The sequence below is a fragment of the Macrobrachium nipponense genome, chromosome 47 (assembly GCF_015104395.2).
Source record: "Macrobrachium nipponense isolate FS-2020 chromosome 47, ASM1510439v2, whole genome shotgun sequence".
In the NCBI taxonomy this organism is placed as follows: Eukaryota; Metazoa; Arthropoda; class Malacostraca; order Decapoda; family Palaemonidae; genus Macrobrachium; species Macrobrachium nipponense.
Window position 1 is genome coordinate 15,692,985 of NC_087222.1, and position 23,172 is coordinate 15,716,156.

At 45.9% G+C, this 23,172-nt stretch overlaps 2 long non-coding RNA genes across 3 annotated transcripts in view; one reads left to right on the plus strand and one right to left on the minus strand.

Moving 5' to 3' along the window:
• The window catches only part of LOC135204732 (uncharacterized), a 267,367-nt gene that overhangs the window by 227,186 nt on the left and 17,009 nt on the right, over nt 1–23,172 (minus strand). Inside the window, exons 2-3 of one of the 2 annotated variants that reach the window (XR_010312319.1) lie at nt 12,396–12,488; nt 10,768–10,884 (exon numbers count right to left, since the gene is read on the minus strand). This is a non-coding gene — a long non-coding RNA (uncharacterized LOC135204732). Of the gene's footprint in view, nt 1–10,767; nt 10,885–12,395; nt 12,489–23,172 lie in introns of those variants that run through there. The other variant, XR_010312318.1, reaches the window with a different exon arrangement.
• LOC135204731 (uncharacterized) overlaps nt 1–23,172 on the plus strand; it is a 442,014-nt gene that overhangs the window by 85,987 nt on the left and 332,855 nt on the right. The window lies entirely within an intron of this gene.

Genomic DNA, 23,172 nt, shown 5'->3' on the forward strand with positions numbered 1-23,172 from the left:
TGAATGAGCGCAGCAACGGATTAGATGGGTCTCATTCTTTGTCAGGAATACGAGAGAGAAGAACATACCACATCCCCTGTGAAAATCCGATCCTTTTATCTATAGCTCAGATTTTGCTAAACACACTTTGCTTTTGCCAAATCCACTAGAAAATAGTTTTCCTCATTAGATCCCTGACAGAAGAGACTGAAGAGGTTTGCAAGGTGGCCATGAAATCCATTTCAATACCCACATCTAATTTTCAAGAAATGAAATCAGAACTAAACTTGTTTCATGACATGAAAAGACTTAATTTAAGGTCCACTTAAATCTGATTGATGACAAATCTAGTCCTTTATATTTTAAAACTGAAGTAAACATAGCTCTATAGTAGCCCTTGATCGTAGATGTTGATAACTTCCTGGACTTCCTCAAGTAAAGAAGGAAGTCAACTATTTGACTTACAGCTGTTTCAGAAGAGGACACCGTGTGTCTGTTACACCACTCTCTGAAGGTAGACCACTTAGATTGATATAATTTATTAGATGAAGGTCGTCTGCATTGGGCAATAGCCTTTGCAACTTTAGAACATCCTCTTGATCTTAAACAAGGTGCCCGACTGTCTGTACCCTGTCAGAGCAGACAATCCTAGATGGGACCTCTAAAAATGTGGTTGTCTGAAAAGACACGGTTTTTGAGGTAGGAGTCTGGGGAAGTCGACTAATAGTTGCATCAAGTCTGGGAACCCCCTTTTCCCTGGCCAAAAGGAGGCCACTGGAGTCATTGTTACATTCTGGTGAAAGTTTAACTTTTTTATGACCTACCTGATCATACCAAAGGGAGGGAAGGCGTAGAGATCCAAACTGCTCCAGTCTTGCAACATCGCATCCGTCCTCCAGGCGAGAGGGTCCAGGATTGGAGAACAGAATCTTGGGAGTCTGTGGTGTTTGGAAGTCGCAAAGAGGTCTATGGAAGGTTGGCCCTACAGCCTCCAAAGGTCCTTGCACACCAGTTGCTCCAAAGTCCACTCCAATGGAAGGAGCTGATTCTGGCGACTTGGGCTGTCCACTAGGACATTCAATTAGGGAGGAAAAGGCTTGCAATCCTAGAAAAATCGCCCTTAACTCTTTTACATTTATGTGGGAAATTCTGAACTCTTCTGGCCACATTCCTGACACCTCCCGTTTCCCCGATGAGCTCCCAACCTAGGTTTTAGGCATTGGAATACAAGGCTAGGTCTCGGCTCAATGGGAGGAGAGACTTCCAGTTTGATTTCTGATGTTATTGGGAACACAAATGAATCTGTGAAGTTTACTTGTTCCCATTAGCTTTTAGAAAGAATTGCAGTGGCCTCATGTGGAGTCTCCTAGCTTTACAAACTTTTTCTGACTGAGGCCAGTCCCAAATAAAGAATCCGTTGAGTGGGAATGATCTGAGACTTCTCGGTGTTCATCAAAATACCTATTTTCTTTGTAAGATGGAGAGTTTTTGACAGATCCCCCATGCATTTGTCCTTTGACTGAGCTCTGAGTAGCCAGTCGTCTAAATAATACATACACAGATGTCTTGTATGTCAAACTGAACTCACTCCCAGACAGATGAACTGTCAATGAAAACTATAAACAACCTCTGTTTATACTAACGATATGGTTGTTCTAATTTCCCCATCAGTGCAAAGTCTACAACAACTCATCGACACTTGCCACCAATATGCAGAGGAATTTGATATCTTATCAACGAAACCAAGATCCAGTGCACGTTGCTGCTCCTGAGATCACTTAAGCATATTGCAGAACCACAAATTTTCCTCAGAAATCATCTGCTGGATTCGTGCACAAATTTCCCTATTTAGGTCACATTCTCTCAGACGATCTAAAAGGTACAGCAGACATTGAACAGAGGCGTCGTAAACTATGTGCAACTGGTAACATGATTGCAAGAAGTTTGCTCTCTGTCACCAAGACGTTAAAACTGTTGCTCTTCTGCTCGACTTGCTACAGTATTTATGGAGGTTTCCCACTGGACAGCACCAGAGTGCCAGAGTGAGAAACGGCAGCAATTCGCTTATACAAAGCATCCTAAGGAGTGAAGCAAGAAGATATAAATTGTGGGAAAGGTGGGAAAATGAAGCGTTTGTTCTCTAAATGAATTTATTCTCTGTCTTGGCAAGGTGTTCTTCTGCAGAATCTGTCATTATATCCTATATATATATATATATATAGATATATAATATGGGAATTATATATATATATATATATATATATGGTTACTGTTATTCGCTGATATTTTACTTTTTCATTAATACTGTGAAAATTATCAAGTTAAAGTTTTTCTACATTCAACTTTTGTATTTAGCCCTCTGGACCTGACTCCTGTAACCACCTAAGATCTCTAGCGGGAATTCAAGTTATATAATCTGTGCACTAACTATTATAACTCTCAATGCATTTTTTTTTCTCCAATATTATTGCTGTTATTATCATTATTATGACTACTATCTTTTATACTATTTCAGCAATGGGGTGGATATTGCAGTTTATTAATTTTTTATCATGTTATCTCATGTATCTAGATTGTATATGTTAGTGTCTATATTTTGTATATTCCATGTAAATGGCCCGAGTTGAAATAAAGGATATTATTATTATTTACAGTATTATCATCATTATTATTATTTTTATTATTATTTACTCCCATCAGATGAAGCCACTTTGCCAGCGGAGTCAGTATGGCGAGTAACAAAAAACCAGCGGCACTGTTTACAGGCCAAAGCATAATGCCTGGAATTGGAGTACCTTTCCTTGAAAAACAAATGGAGAAACGTTCTGGAATCTGGAAGGACAGGATGTGAAAATATGCATCCTTTATGTCCAAGGTCACCATCCAGTCCCCCTGATGGATGGCAGACATCATCGACTGATGATTTCCATGTGGAATTTCGTCTTGAGGACGAAAATTATTCAAAGTGCTTACATATAAAACTGGTATCCAGCCCCTCGATGATTTCAGGACCACGAAGAGTCTGTTGTAAAACCTTTTCGAGTTTTGATCTTCTACTACTTCTACTACTCCCTTGCAAAGCAGTAAGTCTACCTCCCAAGAGAGGGTCGTAAACTTCTCTGATTTTGCCAAGAAGGCTGGTAATAATATCAGTGATTTGACCAAAGGTGGGCCTGCTTTGAAGGGAATGATATAACCTTGCTGCAACACCTTGATTACCTAAGGTTCCGTTCCTCTCAGACTCCATTCCCTCCAAAAAAAAACCCAACCTGGCTCCTACATGGGCACAAAGGACACGCTCCTCACTTCTTGCTTGCAGTCTTGTAGGTTGTCTTCTTGATAGACCTGGTTGGAGGTTGCAGGTTAATACCCCCGGGGTCTTTGCTGGCTTCTCCGTCTTGCCCCACGAAAAGCCTGGGATTGGAGAAGAGAAAAAGACCTTGGGATGTTTCGATGATTGCACCAAAAGATCATTGGTCCACTTTTTCTGCAGCGATGACAAAATCTGTTGCACTAAATCTTACAGGAACAGGTGCTTCTTGTCCAGCAGGGCAAAAAAGTAATGCAGACTTCTGTGTTGTAGTCATGCCTTTGGTAGTGACGGAACACCAACAAACTCCCTCTTCTTCAGGATACGCAGCAAGAAAAAAAAAAAAGATGCTAACTCTGCCGATCTGTCTCTAATAGCCTTGCCCACGCATGACAAGACCCCCAACAAGTCTTCTGTGACGTCTTCAGCAATCTCTGGGCCATCTTCTATCTTCCTCACTAATGACCCGATTGTCAAATCTAAGAAGCTATATATTTCTAAAACTTTGAATAAACTCCTAGTAAGGTGATTCATTCCTAAGGACGAGAGCATGACTTTGGCCGATGGAAAACCAGTATGCCTAGTAAGGTCAACGAGGCCCGAGAAGTCACTCTGGGAGGAGGCGGCAGATACTCCCAGAGAAGAAGTTCCTTACTTTCATGAAAACGGTAACTCTCTTTATCAACTTGCTTGGAGGGAAAGCAAAAGAAGCTTTACCCATCTCTCTCTTCGAAGCTAACCAGAAGTCCATGTCTCTCCAAACCATCTTCGTTGATGAAGAGAGAACTAACTTGGGTAAGGCCAAACTGTCTGAAGCAGGTTCCCTCGTGAGGAAAGTTGAAGCTGGGGATACTGGCCGCAGGAAAGAAAAATTTTTATCTGGAAAGTTGTTGAGAAAATATCTCAACAACGCGGAATAGGAAGATGGAGACACATCCTGTTCCTCCTCCTCCTCGCCTGAAGAGATAGGCGATAATGCCACATCTTCCATTTTGGAATGTGTTGGAGCTTTTTGCAAAAGAGACATGATATCATCCAATTGTTGTTTAAGTGGAGTGAGCAAAGAATCGGGAGCTGAAGAATACGACTGAGAGTGAGGCAAAACTGCCTCAGCTGTTGGGGAAGATGGGTGCCGAATGTTCAGCCAAACAAGAGCTCCGCACCGCTTCAGGAGCACTATGTCCAGAAGTCCAAGGTAAATCCAGGACAGCTCCGGATTTCGAGGCTGACAAAACTTGCCCTGAAGAATCCGTCTTACGTTTAGCAGACACATACTGATGATCCATGCAAGGGAATGACTCTGGGCTGTCCCAGGCAGAACGAGGAAGAGGAGCCAACGAAGCAGGAGGCAACATCGCGTAACTGCCTGAAGGTTGCAGACTGAAGACATCCTCTTTAGTCCTCTTAGAAGGAGGAGGAGACTTATCCATATCCTTGGACTGTCTCTTGAGGGGGCATGAAACATCTTGAAAGTGCTCCTGACAACTCTTGCTGGGAGTCGAGCCATCTGACTCCGACAGATCATGAACACCAAAAGAGACCCCTTTTCCAGCGGCGCTCTGTTGACAGCTGGGGATTGTCAGCAGGTTCAACTGAGGAGGCAAATGCCGCCATTCTCCCTTAGACCTCTGGTATGTCTTCTCCTCGGTATCCAAGGACCTATGGGCCTGACAGCCACCTCCTCTACACAATCACTGTGCACTGCACTGACACTAAATTGACTACCTTTCTCCATTAAGGCTTTAACAGAAGCACCAAGTTCCATCATTGTACTCGCTAAAAGTTCGAACTCCATATCAAATTCTGACTCGAGGCTGCAATGGTGTTGGGATCGGAAGCCAGCCAAGCTGGAATAGGAATTAATGGCACAGTAGCAGGAAAAGAAAGGATTGAAGAAGCAACAAGAATTACAGGCAAAACAATTATGCTATCTTCTACTAATTCAACAACCTGAACATCATCTAAACTAGATTTAATTTCTGCCCTAGCAGCTGCTTTCCTCTGTCTGTTCTTATCCATCTTGTCCTGATGGGACCTAAAAATTTACCATTGCGTGTCGTCCCATTCACAACATTCAGCACAAGTGATTTCTTTCTTGCACTCTTGAACTCTACATTTACTACATCTGGTATGTGGATCATAAGAAGATTTAGCTAACCTGGTCTTACAACCATCCACACAAAACCAAACACTAGTTCTCCTAGAATCAGACATATTTGAAAGAATGTGCTATCACAAAACAAAACACAGAATTTCACCAAGAATACGCTAATGAAGGCTGCCTAAAACCACCGATGTTCACAGGGAGCCGGCAGAATATGAAATGAAGCTCTATGACAGGATGTTCCCTATAATAAGCCCCGGTAGTGGCTGGGAGCATTCCAGCTACACTGTAACACACGCTAACGCTACAGTAGATTTTTTATTGTTAGGCTGCCATAGGTAGGAAGCTCTTAGCTATAAAATTACTGGGCAAGTTCCATGTAAACAACAGGTTTTGGTGAGCAGTATGGAAAACTGAGGCAGAAAAGTAATACAAGGAAATACTTTCAGAGTAGGCTGGAAATCGGTCGTAAGAGAATAACAAGGTAGTTAGGCAGTAACTGCTTGTCCGATAGTCAGGAGTCCCGCCCGACCAGATGTAAACATTCCACTTTGCTTTAGGCCTGGGAACAGATTGAGGGGTGGATGAGGTGGGCAAAAATGTAAAGGACCTCAGGTTTGTATAGTTAGAAAAAATACAATTTACTTTTGAAAATTGTGATTTGTTCTTACGCGTAATACAAACCATCGGTCCTTTACATAAGGAAGACTCACAGAATGGTGGGAGGAATCTGATAGTCTTGTGAACAGACTGATGTTCGTCCAACCAAGATTCCCACCCTCGTCATAAGACCAAAACGAGGGGGGGGCGGGGGAGGAATCTTGCCTCTGTCCAGTTGATCAAAGTATGAGAACTGTGAGACCAATGGCCAGTCCTCTGGACCAATTCATAAGAGAGAGACAAGCATAGCCTCTTATGAATAGCAAATGAACTTATAGTCTGAAGCAAGAAGACAAATATACAAGTATTGGGTTTGTTAGGGAGGGGAATGAAAGGATGGAGCTTAGAAGAGAGGAGAATGAAGGAGGAAGAGAAGCCAGTCACCCTCATTCACACCCAGTCATATGGTTACACAAGGCGAGATGCAACTTTGTCCAGTTAGAGGAGCTGGGTAAGCTACACAAAATGTTGAGCAGCCACCATGGGTCCCAAGGAAAAGGTATCCAAGGACCTATGAGCAATATCCCGAAGGTAGAAGGAGGTGAAGGTGGTCTGGTTGGACCAAACCCCTGCCTTGTGTACCTGTGGAACTAACAAGTTCTTGCGTGTGCTCTCGGACGAAAGGTACCAATGTCGAACCTCCCTTCGGAGGGGTAGACTTTCCTGATCACTTCACGAAGCCACAAAGAGATAGTGATCTTGGACACCTCTTTCTTGGTCACCCAGGTGCTAATGAAGAGGCGTTGACACTCAGGTCAGAGATGGCGAGTTCTCTTCAGATAGGGCTGTAGCACTCTAATGGGACAAAATAGCATCTCGTTTGGGTCATTACCACAAAAGCCCTCTAGGGAGGGGATCGTAAATGACTCGAATCTATCGTCAAGGACCATCTGAGTCTTCGCTACAAAATCTAGTATGAAATCAAGCATAAGAGAGACCAGGAAGCTCACTACTCTCTTCGCTGATGCTAGGGCCAGCAAAAAGACAGTCTTGAGGGTCAGATCCCTGTCTGATGACTCTCAGAGAGGATCGTAGGTTTCACGAGTCAAGCTCCTCAAAATGAGAGTCCCATCCCACTCAGGGGGCCTCAGTTCTCTGGGTGGGCTAGAACTCTCAAAGCTCCCCATAAGAGATAATTCCATAGAAGAGGGAATAGCCACTCCTCACAGTCTCAGGACCAAGGCCAAGGCAGACCTGTAGCCCTTAACTGCTGAGACAGAGAGGAGCTTCTCTCGGCGAAGAGAGACTAGGAAGGTTGTGCCACAATGGAATCTCTCGCGGTGCCTCAGAGAGAAGAGCCAACAGATCAGGATACCAAATGGCCTGCAGCCATTTTGGAGCCACCAGGATCATCCGAAGATTGCTGGTGACCAGCACTCTGCTGATCACCTTGCAAATCAGACAGAACAGGGGAAAAGCGTAGACTTCGAGGTTGTCCCACAGATGTGGGAGCATGTCCTCTGCAGCTGCATGGGTCCTGCACGATGGAGAAGAAAACCGGAAGTTTTCTCGTGCCGGGTGGCAAACAGATCCACCACTGGACGACCACATAGGTTGAACAGCCTTTCTGCCACGTCTAGGTGTAGAAACCATTCGGTCCCTATCACCTGATTCTGGAGGCTTAGCTTGTCTGCCACTACATTAATTTTCCCTGGAAAATTAATGTAGCTGACAGCAATACCAAGTGCGTTGCAACTCACTCGTGCACCTGCACTGCCAGCTGATGCGACAGAAGAAACACTAGGCCCCCCTGTTTGTTGACATAAGCCACCACTGTTGTGTTGTTGCTCATCAACACCCGGAACTCTTGGAGGGCTAAGAAAGACTCCTTCAGTTCCAGAACATTGATATGAAGGTGCTTGTCATGTTGATTCCACCCAGCAACAGTCCATCCCTAAGACCCAGTGATGACTCGGGGCCCAGTGACCTGGTTATACGGTTTAGGACAGCATCCCTCCTCCTAAGAACAAGGTTGGCCCACAGGTTTGCAGTCTGGTGGGCCAGGTAGGAAACAGCCCTACCGGCAGACTGACAAAGTCTCCCGAAAGTTGAGTCTTCTCCGGGAACTATTGGTCCTGAAGAAAGAGAGACTTTGGATACTGTGAGGGACCACAGATCCAGCCAGGAGACGGCCTGGAAAGCTGCCATAGTGGTAGCCTCCGAGGGTGTGTTGGGCCAAGTGAACAATCTTGTCTCGGGGAAAGAGAGTACATTTAGGGCCAACAGATCGGACAAGCTGCTTCCCCTTCCGTACCTCGACAAAGGCGATTCTACTTGCCCTCAGAGAACCCTTTGCCGACCAAACATTTTGACCCAGAGCTAGTACGGCTAACTCCTGGCTTGCCTCTGCAGCACCTTCTGTCAAAGAACCTTTGGTTTATTCAGCATGAAGCAAGCCAGGAGTTAGCTGTACTAGCTCCGGGTCAACCTGTTTGGTCAGCGAAGGGTTCTCCGAGGGAAAGTGGAATTGCCTATGTCGAGGTTGAGGAGGGGGATGCAGCTTGTCTGATCTGTTGGCCCTAAGTGTACTCTCTTGCCCCAAGACAAGATTGTTCACCTGGCCCAACAACAAACCTTTGGACAAGGGAGACCAAGGTAACCCCAAAGAAGCTCTGGGTTCCTTCTTGACACCAGAACGACTCTAACTGCGAAGACTGGTCAGAGGGACCTACCATCGATCCTTCCCCTAGGTCATTGTGCTGATGAATCAGCGCAATGACCTCCGCAAAAGACCTCTGAATCTCTGGAGTGACTGCGTCTTGAGGGGAAGGACTGTCAAGTTTTTCCATGGTGAGTCCCTCCCTCGATCCTCTTCCTTCAAAGGGAAGAGCCTCTCCTCAAGTCACTTTAGCGTATGACCTCTTGGGCCCTAAGACCGAACCAGGAACGTACACTTATGGCCAAACAGTGAGGAGAACACTTCCCACAGTTCCCCCTCATCGCGTCTCTCATCCCGGCGTATCCCAAGGAAGTTGAAGGGACAGGTGAGGAAGATCTGACACTCCCGCTCAGTCTGCCAGAATAGCAGATGGAGCCAGCCATGAACGATCACCAACCCGCAGTGATGATTGGCTAACGGATCTATAGAAGTGTTCTCCATGTGGAGAAGCACTCCTCCAAGGACAGTAGCGACGCTCTCTCACGTCAGAGGAAGACCTCTTCGATGCCTGGACCGTTACGTTCATGTGACCGTCAATCGGGTGAAGAATAGCATTCACCACTGTGATGAAAGCTGGTACCATCCCCACGATGCGTCACAGTCTCCGAAGAAAAGGCCGAAAGCTCTCGAGAGGACTGAATGGGGGACTTCCTACTGGTTTCACAGCATGTATGGTCTGGTGGAATCGTCATGTCACCCCTGGGAGCCAAGTGATCACTAGGTGAGCGATCAGCAGCAAGGCATAAGACACCTGGACGACTTACGCCTTCCTCCGCATCATGCCCGAGTCGTGATGGTGAGCGGACTCTGCATCCCCTACTCTAGCAGCATGATCACCTGTAGATGAGCGTGCACTCAGGGAAACTTGTGGACCAGAACCTGAGACAGTCCCAGTCCTAGAGGCAGAAACTCTAGGACTAAGTGCAGAAGAACAAACCGTAACATGAACTTCTGTGGTCCCTACCCTGTGCACCCATGGGGGCAGCGAGGCAGTTCCCACTCCTGAAGGAATGGGAGGACCAGCGGAAGGCCCACGTCTCACCAGAGCCGCTAGACGTACCCTTAGAAGCCACGGAATGTGACTTCTTGGGGGAGGGGGGCGTGCGAGACAGGCTTTTTCTTCTTCTTTGGCGGGGGAGCCCCAGAAGAAGATGTGGAGGTGGCGGCAGATGATGACAACAAAGACAAAGACAAGGAGGAAGACAACACCTTTCGCTTCTTCTTTGACTTCTTTGTCAACTTCCTCAGAACAGCAGTCAGATCCCACATCCAGGGTGCCACTGAGGCATTGACAGAGTCGTCGTCATCCTGCACTCGCTGCAGGAGTCACAGGAGCTGATGAAAAATGATCCATCAGCCCCTGGAGAGAAGGAGTGCCAGGCAAATTCAACTTCACCCATGCCTATTGAAAATCCCTGAGCAAAGAAACAGACACACCTGAGGGAGCAAAAGTCAGGTTAGTGGTGGGAACTCCTGTTCCCTTTGGGGGAGAAAGATCCCCTCCAGAGCAAGATCCCTTCCGGAGCAAGCAGAAGCTCCTGAATACAGGCCCTGGTCGGCATGCCTCCCCCCTCTTCCATGCTCGACAAATCGAACGGAGACATTTCCCCCAAAAGGGAAACAGTGAGATGGGGAAGCTTACATGGATGCAAAAAGGAAGACAAAGGATTAGCCACCGACGGAGTCAACGGAGGCATGCAGTGTTCCGACAAAGCTTTGGAAGACTTCCCCCGAGATCGCTTCCTCCCCTTGTATCTACCCCACTGCTCTGCCGACCAAGAGATACAAGTATCACAAGTTATATCTAGAGAACACTCACGCCCTCGGCACTTTGTGCAGAGGACATGATGGTCCACTTCCACTTTGGAGCGGAAACTACCACACTTTCTGCCCCCCACTCCAGGGCAAATGCATTGCAAGAATGGAGGGCGACAAGGCTTATCTGAGTTTTGGGTTTGCATGATAAAAGCAAACAACAAAACAAAATTATTGACAAAGACACAACAAAGAAAGGTCTCACAATTCTCGACGAACAGAGAGAGCAGAGAGCAGAGAGCAGCTGAAAGCAAAGTAGAATATTCATCTGGTCAGGCAGGACTCCCAAATAGCGAACAAGCAGTTACTGCCCAACTACCTTGTTGTTATTCTCTTCCAACCGATTGCCAGCCTTCACTGAAAGTATTCCTTGTGTAAAGGGACCGAGGGTTTGCATTACATGTAGGAACAAACTTGGGATCTACTTTAAGCCAAGAGGGAGGATATGAGGCCGAAATGGACAGTAGGATAAAAGCTGTGTTGGGGAAGTGGAGAGAGGTAGCTGGAGTAGCATGTGATAAGAACACTTCAATCAAGCTAAAAGTCAAGATCTATAGCACAGTGACAAGACAAGTGTTAATACATGGAGCAGAAACATGGGCTCTAAGAAGAAAACAGGAAGTAAAGCTTGAGAGAACAGAGATGAGAAAGCTGAGGTGAATTATGGGAATATCACTGGCTGAGATTTTGGAAAAAGATGAAATAAGAAAAAGGGCAGTCTTACTAAAGATGACAGAGGTGATAAGAGAGACACGATTGAAATAGTACAGGCATGTGTTGAGGATGGGGAGGGAGTGAAGAGGGCTTGGGAAGAGCCTGTTGGAGGAAGAATATCGAGAGGGAATCAGAGAATTAGATGGCGAGATAAAATGAAGGAAGATATGGAGGGAAGAGGTTTGGTGGAGGATGATGTCTTTAATAAGAGTCAGTGGAGAAGGCACATCAAGCAACTGAACCCTTAACATAGAGATAACAGTGGGAAAGATCCTTCTTGAGGTCTCTTTTCTGCATTGGAGACTAGAGTCTTTCAAAGAAAATGGAGGCTATTTTGTAAAGGTCTGAGAACCTAAGATTCATGGCAGTTGCATCAAAGGATCAATTCAAGGATGAAGCTGTTTAGTGGGTGGAAAAAAGACTGTGATCTAAAAAATCTTGATGTTGTGGACAAGAGACGAGAAGCAGCTGACTAGAAATAGCACAAGTGGACAAAGCAGAAGAGGACTAGCAAGAAGGCCCTTTTATATCGTGGAGAAAAACCATAAATGAACCCTAAACTCTAAATGAAGCCTCCACTAGCATTTAATTCACCAAGAAATCAAGTGACACAATACACCTTTTGGCTTATCAATTTGCTCAAAGTTTTGATTTGCTACTCATTAGTTGCTGGCACCAAGACCAATACCTAGAAACTTTATGACATGGACAAAATAAGGATTCTCTGGATATAAATGTTTATGTAAGATTTCAGATGCAGAAGACTAGGTTTCAGCAGACCCTGGCCCCATTTAACACTATTAGTTATTAAGCCTTTGCGGCCCCATCTACCCATGAGCTACATCTGTGAAAAGCAATATTATGCTTCACACATTGTTTGATAAATTACTAATCAAAATATTACTATCACTCTGGTGTCATTTCTAATCAGATTATTTGTGCTTTTTGGTATGTTGACATTTAAAAGTGTCTGTAACAAGGTGAAAACTGCCAAAAATTTAAGTCAGTGTATCATGAATAACTGACAGACTGGCTTTTGAACAATGTGTTTGTGTCAAAAATTACTAAAGATTCAACAAAGCTTATATCAAATACTACATATAATTAAGGGCCATTCTCTCTAACTGCAATTACTTCACTTTTATATCACTTACCTAGAGTATATTGTTGAGGAAAATTAACTCGATGCTAAAGAAAACACGTTCCTTCGCAGATTATCAGAGATCATCCATAACAACACAGGTTATCTGTGGCAAAGAAATGTGATCTCCATCAGCACATAGATGTTTTCTATACACAATACAGTATCAATGAGACTTGCAGACTCAATGCAAATGTTAGAATAATGCAGAGCAAAACATGTGTGAAAAAATCTAATGTTTCTGGGTACTTCCACATTAATATAAACTAAAAATAGGACATTTTAAAATTTTTTGCTTTCACATAAACATTACAAAATAAAAATATACTGCAGAACTAGTCTAAAGCTTTATTTGCAAAGGTTTGCATATACACCACTTAAAAAGAAAGTACAATAATCCTGCGAGTAAATATATAAAGCAGCATTCTGGATTTAGTTATAATCTAGTACAAAGTAAAAAAAATTACTAATTTAAGTAATTTGAATTTTTCCTACCATACAAACCAGAGGTTTTTACAAATGGAAATATTTTCAGCAGAACTAGATACTGGTGTCCAATACAGTCATACCCCTACATACGAAAGTCCCTACATATTAAAAATCCAGGTTACGAAGGCAAAAACGAAGATTTTTTTGCTTCTGAGTACGAAAATAATTCAGGTTGCGAAAGGGTTAAGTCCGAGACTCGCCATGGCCACCGAGAACAATTTTAAAACTCTAACACCGTCAACTCAGTAGACTCGCCACAATCTCCCACTCTCCCATTGGTTCATGATGTTAGTTACTGCCGTAAGATCCTGTGCTCCTATTGGTCAGCATCTATCCCATCATGCATCTATGTAAGGAAGTTCCTCGACCATTTCGTTTCGGCAGCGTTATCGTACACACATGGAATTCGTTTGTTCACGTAAAATTCGTTCGTTATCATAAATTCGTGTTAGTGATTTTTCATTCCTTGCACTGTAAGTTACTTTATCGTGTTGTGTGTGTGAACTTAATTACTTATGTTATTAGCCATGGGTCCCAAGAATGTTGCGAAAGTTCATGGAAAGAGGAGGTTGGGAAGAATAACAGAGTTGGAAGCATTAATTCAAAGTTCTGGGAAGGGTTTGCATTATTGCCGGTCTCCTTCCTCACGGTCTCATAATACTTGGAGAAAGACGTGTCATCACACACTTCTGCCATGGCAGTCCGTGGCGGATAAAGACACCGACACTCCATGATGGGTGTCGATCCTTATGGGTACAGCAACACGCCAATAGGACAAAGTAATGACTGATCTGGATCAACCAATACAAAGTCCACAGCATAGCTCATGACGATCTCGGACTCTTCAACAGCTGCCGACTGACTGCGCTCAGTGTGAGGCGAACAGTCATGCATCCGAGACGTAGTCACATGACACCTTTTTAAGGGTTATGCCAAGAAACCATACAAATCATCTATCTTGTTCACCACCGATGTTGGGAGACAAGATGATGATTCTTTCAAGGCATGCGCCCATCAGACGATAGTCAATTGCCTTCTAGAGACCAAGGTTCCTGATGGCAAGACAGTAGTTCTCATAGTAGTTGAATCTCAACTAAGGAGAAACAATACTATATGCCAGTGAAAAACTAAGGTGAGTGAAAGACTAAGGTGAATGCGGACCTACGTCTTCACAGCTGAATCGAGAGAAGTTAACTTTTAAGATTCTGAACATAGAAAAATTCCCATCGATGACACCAACCAGTGAAGACGGCTTTAATCCCTGTTGTTTTACAGAGAACTGAAAATGTTAAACCGCTATTTCATTGCTGTTCAGTGAGAAGTCGGAGTTTGCAGTGAAAGCAGAGCGTCTTTCAGTAATGAAAACCCAGGGATTGTACTGCCTGAAGAACCGCTTCTCATGGGCTGGATCAGGGAGAACATTTCTATTTACTTTGGATGTAGGGCTGGCAGGGCGGGGAACAGGCGAAGTCTTCCGTTATTCATCTACAATTTGGGGTGAACAAAGAATAATTGTACACCTACGAATTACGAGATGGATTTCAGAAGACAAACTCAGATTGTCTGAAGAAATCATTCTGCATCATCGCAGTGGCAGATGCAATGAAGTGGAAGACTAGGCTACAGACTTCTGTTACTGTGAGGTACAGAAAGATGATAACGAGTCTAGTGAGATATCTCTGTCTGAAAATTCTCGCAACGGCAAAAGCAATGCAGGAGAGATGGTCATACACATATGCAAGAATTCCAGCCAACCAGAGACCTAAGTGTGATTGCCAGGCAGAGATTCAATTCGGCAGTCAATCATCGCAGAGGAGGAGAGACAATGCCTGACCAAACTATCTCGGAAAGCCAGCCGTACTGGATGAGGCAGCAGGCAGGCAGGCAGCCCATACACCGCTGGCTCTCGCTAACTTGTCATCCTGAGTTGCCAGGTAATCCATTCCATGAAGGAATGCTTTCAGCTAGAAACATCGAGGACAAGAAAAATACGCTCGAGCATTTGCATTTTAACCGAAACGGATTTTGGTGATTGCAAACGATGTGGTGTTGTTGTAAACTATACCACTAGTATCTCAAAATCAAAACCGGTAACTCTTGGGAGGCTTGCAAGGCAGTCCCAAGTTGTAGTTCAATTAAGAGAAGATACTATTCGTCTCGGTCACATACCCATAAAGTTAACTACTATTCGGACAATTCAACTGATAACAGAAGCATGTTGTGAGAGAAATATATGTAGTATATTTGTAGGTTCCTGTACATCGACCTCCAGCCTAAATTCTCTTCCATTTGAGGAACAAGAATAAGGACTGGAAACAGACTTCCTTCATTCTCTAATGAAGAGAGCAAAGGTGGGGTTTTCCTTTGGGAAAACCCCACCTTTGCTCTCTTCATTAGAGAATGAAGGAAGTCTGTTTCCAGTCCTTATTCTTGTTCCTCAAATGGAAGAGAATTTAGGCTGGAGGTCGATGTACAGGAACCTACAAATATACTACAAATATACTTCTACGGTGATAACAGGATACTGAAGACAACTAGTTCAAGCCGAACTGGATGTTCCCAAAACCGTAGCACTGGAGAGGCATTCAAACTCTCGGTGCTATCCATCCTGAACTCCTCCTTGTTTCCTTGTTTCTTTCTGGTATACCAAGAGTAAGGGAAAAAAAGAGGAGGATTGACTGTTATTGACCGTTCTATCCCGGGGGTGACCGCGTTCTGAGGCGATGGACCATCAGGTCCATCCAGGCTGAGCCCCCCCCCCCCCCCGAGATATTCTTCCTTTGGCAGCAGTACTTCCTTCGAACGCTAGAAATTCAAGGGATTAATGGCTTAGCGAGACTCCTGAGTTTATAATAACAATTACCGGGAATGTCTGTCTCAACAGTGTGTTTGGAAATTACAAGAAAACCAAAACACTCCGAGACGCCAGAAATTCCAAGGAATTCGAGCATTCGGCGAGATTCCCGATTATCATAGTAATAATTATCAGGAATTCTCGTGTCACCCACTCTGGACCGTCATCTCACCCAAGTGTTTGCAGATCATAGAAGACAAAAACACTCGGAGAGTGTTGAAATTCTGAAGAATTTTAAGCGCTTGGTGAAACCCCCCAAATTTTGTCAGATGATCATCGGATGGTGGTCCTCCCGATTCCCGTAGAAATCGAGGAGGAATGGGCAAGATCCTTCTTCAACGACGTGGACTTACAACCGGAAGGCCCCAAAGGTCCCTCTACTTACGCAGTCCACAACGCGGAATCCTACGGAGAACGCTCTGCAGGATCCCTCCCATTCCCGTCACAGCCATAGGAAGAGAGGGAATGGGGGAGGAAGACTGGACGCTCTCGCTCACCTTGCCAGCAGAACTAGCAGTCGGAGAAGTGAATCATGAGCAGCCATCAACCTACGGTGATGGCCGGTCCGAGAGTCTAGGAAAACGTTACCGTACAGAGGAAATGTTTTCCCGAGGAGGGTTGCAAAACTTATACTGTAGGCGAAACATCTGCCGCTACCGTGATCGTCGTCTGGGTGGGGCTGAGTGTGCACCTGACAGGAGAGAGTCGAAACCATCCTCCAACGCGTCCCAGTCCTCGTCGAGGCTGAAACCTCTCAAGAGGACCGAAGGGGAGCCCACACCGGTCTCCGCGTGCGTGGTCCAGGGGGACCGTCCTGTGAACAGCGGTGATGGTCCCTCCGTGAGTCTAGGAAAGCATCATTGTCCTCGCCAGCCCCCACGATCTCCTCCAACCACTTGAGCATATGATCTGTTCAGTCCCAAGACCGAACCAGGCTTGTGGCCAGACCGTAAGAAGCGCATTCATCACAGTCACTCCTGTCAGCCTCATTCCTCCCAGTGTAGCCCAAGGAGGTTGAAGGGACAGGTGTGGGAGACCTGACGCTCCTACCCTGCCTACTAGAGGAACCAGTAGGCTGGGAGGACTGCAGGTGATCACCAACCAGCAGTGGAGATCGAGCTGCAGGTCTGGACCAGCGGTCTCCTTGTGGAGAAGCGCTGGACCGAGGACAGAAACGTCGGTCTCGTGCGTCAGGGGAGCTGCTACAAGCTCTCCTACCCTGCCTACCAGCAGAACCGGTAGGCTGGGAGGACTGCAGGCGATCGCCAACCTGTGGTGGCAATCGAGCTGCAGGTCTGGACCAGCGGTCCCTTCCTTGGGTGGAAGAATGCTGGACCAAGGATGATAGCGTCGGTCTCATGTGTCAGGGGAGCTGCTACCAGTCGTGGGAGTTGTCCGGTCCTGGTGGGAGCGACGGTCAGGTGACTGGTAGTGTCCACTAATGCGGTGAGAGCGAGCACTGTCCTCTCTACGCACCAACAGTACCAGGTGGTGACTGGGGGTGACCTCTTCCCAGCCTCGCCACGTGAATGGTCTCTGGTGGGAACGTCACGTCAACCCTGGGTACCGGACAATCGCTGCACGAGCTTGGCCGGTCTGGTGAGAGTCACCTGGAGCGACTCTTACCATCCTTCGCTCTGTGCCTGGGTCCTTGTCACGGACACCAGGGTCCACTATAGGTTCTTAATTTTAATAAACAAAAAAGAATTCAACACCAACAGTTGAAAACTGAGGATACGAATATAGAAGAAACACAAACAAAACAAAAGTTTATTTACAAGCTTACTAACAATGATAAATGCAGAATGGTTTCTCCTATTTACATAACAAAAAATGAACTCTTACAGTTGTTAACTGGGGAAACAGTGAGGTAAGGAAATACTTGCTGGCCCCAGTTTTGCAGCTGTCGAAAAGCAATGCTCGAAGCGACGGCTTCACCAAGGAGAGCTGTATAACTATAGATGTCTTCTTGACTCCGTACTGCAGAAACAATGTCTATTCTTGAATACTCGAAGGGCAGGTTACTTCTCAAAACTAACTGTAGGACGTATCTTCTCTGAAGGCTTGCTCATGTCGGAAAATCTGTCGCTCACTCTCTGACTGGATGACTTGACTCAAATTTGATTCTACTCTCGTGCGCCTTCTTCCTCTCTTATCCTTCGTCTCTTCCTTCTTCTCTTATCTCTCTCTGATGATCTCTCACTAATGATCTCTGCTGATCTCTTACTTCGTCAGTCATATATATATATATATATATATATATATGATATATATATATATAATATATATATATATATATATATAACTTATATATATATATATATATATATATATATATATATATATATATATATATATAGTATGTATATATATATATATATATATATATATATATATATATATATATATATATATATATGTATATGTATATATATATATATATATTATATATATATATATAGGATATATATATATATATATATATATTATATACTATATATATATATATGTATATACATATATATATATATATATATATATATATATATATATATATATATATATATATAAATATATATATATGGATCCTATATATATATATATATATATAATATATAATATAATATATATATATATATATATATATATATATATATGATATATATCTATATATATATTATATATATATATATATATATATATATAATATATATATATACAATATATATATATATATATATATTATATATATAATATATATATATATATATATATATATATATATATATAATACATATATATATACTATCATATATATATATATAGATATATATATATATATATATATATATATATATATATATATCTTTATATACGGCGATCTGGGGTGGGGCTGAAGGGGGCGGAGCATAACAGCAAACGTCACAGACTCCCGAGACGACAAGAAAGTTTTAGAAGGATCTCAACGAAATGTTGCATCATAATACGTGTCGTTTTTGACGACGTGATGGTGTGTGTTGCGTTCCACAACACACCTGGCGAATGCCTCCTGGCTGCAGACTTACTCGAAGAAGATGCATTTTCCTTTCCTTTAATTTATCATTCTTTGCTATAAAGCGATTACCATGACAGTCCTGATGGTGAACGTACTCAGCAGTCTGGACCTTGACTGCATGGTCACCTATAGGTGACCATACACTCGGTGACGCTCATGAGCGAGCGGCCGAGACGGTTCCCAGTCCGTAGCTGGAACCTCTGGAGCAGGGGGAGGAGGTACCAGCGGTGGCTGGTACCTCCACGGTCCCCGTCTTCTCCCCTGAGGAGGGAGAGACGGGCACCGTTCCCGGAGAAATGGGAGGACCAGCGGAAGACCCACCTGTCTCACCAGAGCGAGACAGACCCTTAAAAGTCCCTGTGCGAGACTTCTTGGGGGGGGGAGGCCACGAAGACGATGACGACATCTTCCTCATCTTTTTCGCCAACTTCCTGAGCGTCACCGAGTGTATGGTCACCTATAGGTTCTCCCATCCAGGAAGGGTCTGTGGCGGCTGCCAAAGCAGCAGGTCCCAGCGCGACCTGGGAAGGAGGACCTGACGGAGCAGCAGTGGAGAGAACACTTCCTCGAGGAGGGTTACGAAACTCGCATGGCAGGCAAAGCATCTGCCACCACCGAAACTGGTCGGTCGCGCGAAAATGACCGTCATCTGGGTGGGGCTGAGCGTGCACCTGACAGGAGACAGCTAATACCGTCCTACAACTCGTCCAAGTCCTCGTCGAGGCCGTAACCTCTCAAGAGGACTGGATGAGCAGCCTCCACCGGTCTCTGTGTGGACGGTCCCACGGGAACATCACATCAACCCTGGGTACCGGATGATCGCTGTGCGAGCAATTGCCGATCTGGCGAGTCACCTAAATGACTCTTACCATCCTTCTGCTCCATGTCTGGGTCCTGACGGTGAGCATACTCAGCAGTCTGGACCTTGGCTGCACAGTCACCCATAGGTGACCGTACACTCGGTCTCGTGAGCAGCTGAGACAGTTCCCGGTCCGGAGGTGGAACCTCTGGAGCTGGGAGAGGAGGTACCAGTGGTGGCTGGTACCTCCATGGTTCCCATCTTCTTCTTCCCTGAGGAAGGAGAGAGGGACCCCGTTCCCGGAGGAACGGGAGGACCACCAGCGGAAGACCCACCTATCCCACCGGAGCGAGACAGACCCTTAGAAGTCCTGTGTAAGACTTCTTAGTGGGGAGACCACCTTCTCTTCTACGGCAAAGAGCCTTAGGAGTCGAAGGGGTGGAGACATGAAAATATGATGAGCTCAGAGAGGAGGATGACGACATTTCCTCTTCGATTCCTCCAATTCTGACAGACTTCTACCATCAGGAATAGATAAACATCACAAGGCAGCGAGTCACAGGTACAATTCCAAGGTTAGGATAACCAATACAAAGAGCTATCCAACCAATACTGCTGTAAACACAATAACCACTGTTAGTCTGTAAAATAAAGAAAAAATGATTAAAGTAATAAAGATAATCCTCTCCCATCCAAGGGCACCGCCCTCCGAAGTGAGAGATCCCCCAAACACTGACATCACATGCCCCCTCTTCTACCTTCGTCCTATAGAAAGTGAAAGGGTAAAGGAAAAGAGAAATTACCATAAAAACAAAACAAGGACAAACTTCTAAAATTCCCCTCGGTAATTCCCAAGCCCTCACAGGACAAATCAGCATCTCATCCGCATCATCGTTGGTGAAATCTTTCAGGGAGGGGATCGTGAAGGACTCGAACCTGTCGTCAGGGACTAAAGGGTTCTGAGTCTTTGCTACGAAGTCCGAGACGAAATCGAGCGTCACTGATCCCCATCCCCTCGAGTGCTTAACATAGAAAGAAAAACTGTGAAGTTCTCCTCCTCTCTTTGCCAATGCCAGGACCAGCAAGAAGATGATCTTGAGGGTCAGATCCCTGTCTGACGACTCTCGGAGTGGCTCAAAGGGTCTACAAGTCAAACTCCTATGTACGAGAGTCACATCCCACCCCAGGGGCCTGAGTTGCCTGGGTGGGCAAGACCTCTTGAAGCTCTTCATTAGGAGCAAAATTTCCATTGAAGTGGAAAGATTGACTCCTCGCCGTTTAAGGACTAGGGCCAGGGCAGCTCTGTATCCTTTAACTGCGGAGACAGAGAGAAGGTTCTTCTCTGCGAAGAAGACAAGGGAATAAATCCACTACCTGCAGAAGAGGGCCGCTTCCCCTGGTACACTGCTGCAGAGGACTGTCTGAGGTACCCAGCCATCTCTGTTGCTGCTCAGCGAGAAAAGCCTCTCACTCGCAAGAGATGGTGGATAACCGCCAGCCGTGAAGACACAGGGGCCGAACTGCTCGGTGGTACCGTTCCACGTGTGGTTGGCACAGGAGGTTGTGCCAGGGGGGAATCTCTCGTGGTGCATCGGAGAGAAGAGCCACCAGGTCCGGATACCAAACGGCCTCGGGCCATTGGGGTGCCACCAGAATCATCCGAAGATTGCTGGTGACCAGCACTCTGCTGATCACCTTACGAATCAGGCAGAACGGGGGAAAGGCGTAGACTATGAGATTGTCCCACGGGTGCTGGAACATGTCCTCTGCAGCAGCCCATGGGTCCGGCACGACGGAGAAGAAAACCTCAAGTTTTCTGTTGTGCCGGGTGGCGAACAGATCCACGACTGAACACCCCCACAGGTCGAAGAGCCTTTCCGCCACATCTGGGTGAAGAGACGATTCGGTCCCAATCACCTGATTCCGGGGGCTGAGCTTGTCCGCCACTACATTCCTCTTGCCTGGAATGTATCTGGCTGACAGCTCTACCGAGTGAACTACGTCCCACTCGTGCACCTGCATCGTCAACTGGTGCAACGGGAGGGACGCTAGGCCCCCCTGTTTGTTGACGTATGCCACTACAGTGGTGTTATCGCTCATCAACACCACTGAGTGTCCCATCACTCGTTCCCGGAACTCTTGGAGTGTGAGGAACGCAGCCTTGAGTTCCAGAACGTTGATGTGAAGGTGCTTGTCGTGATGGTTCCACACGCCTGCAACCAGCGATGCGTTTGAGAACAGCAACATCTCCGGAGGGGGAGTGTGCAGGGGCACTCCTATTGCAAGGTTCCTGTCATCTAGCCACCAAGCCAGGTCCTCCCTCACTTCCTCTGTGAGAGGAACAAGGAAGGACTGCGGATCTCGTGCTTGTGACCAAAACTCCTTTAGTCTAAACTGAAGAGACCGCAGGTGAGGACGCCCGTGAGGGACTAACTTCTCCAGTGACGACAGGTGACCAATCACGACTTGCCACTGCTGAGCTGACTGCTCCCATCGAGACAGGAACCGCAATGCTACGACTGCCTCCCTAAACCTACTGATCCGCAAGCCTGCGGGAAGACTCGTGCTGCTACCATGTCGATCAGCATGCCCACGGGTACTTCATCCTCTGCTTGGCTTGAGATCTGACTTCTCAAAGTTCGCCACAATCCCCAGATCGAGGCAGAAGTTGAGGAGTTGATCCCAGGACCAGCCAATCGTCGAGATACCTCATCAGATGTATCCCGACCGAATGGGCCCAAGCTGACACCAGAGTGAACACTCACGTGAACACCTGTGAGGCGGTAGAGAGACCAAAACAAAGTGCCCTGAACTGGTACACTGTCCCATCGAGGATGAAGCGGAGGTACTTCCTGGAGAACTGATGGATGGGTATTTGGAAATATGCATCCTTCAAGTCTACCGAAAGCATGAAGCCGTTCTCCCTGATGGAGTCGAGCACTAAGCGTGCCTTTTCCATCGTGAATCGAGTCTGGCGAACGAATCGGTTCAAGGGAGAGAGATCTATCACCGGTTGCCAGCCCCCCCCCCCACCCATGAGTTCTCCACTAGGAAGAGTCAGCTGTAAAAGCCCAGCAACTGATCTCATACGACCTCCACAGCTCGTTTGCTCAGCATGAACTTGACTTCTTCCCGAAGTGCTACGTCCCTGGCAGAACCGGGAATATATGTCTGAAGGTGGACCGGGTGTGAAGTGAGGGGTGGCCGCGACTCGAAGGGTAGTAGATATCCCTCCTGAAGGACATCCACTACCCAGGTCTTGGCTCTGTAGCGCTGCCAAGTTCCCCAATGGCTCGCCAGGCAACAGCCCCCCCTTCTGGCAGCAGGTGAGGGGGAACGCCGTCCCTAGCTTTTCCCCTTCTTCGACTTCCGCTTGGCAGAACCCCCACGGGAGTGGGAGGTCTGGGAGGAGAGCTGACGCTCACGCTTCGAAGCAGAAGTCGAAGGCTGGGTCTTTCCTCTATACGTCAACGCAGCTGATGTCTTGGCAGAGGAAGAGCTAGCCGAGCTCTGAGGCTTGGCCGCAGTTGCTCGAGGCTGCCCAGAAGCCTTCAAGACTGCCTGGTGTACCAAGAGGTCACTGTCCTCAGTGC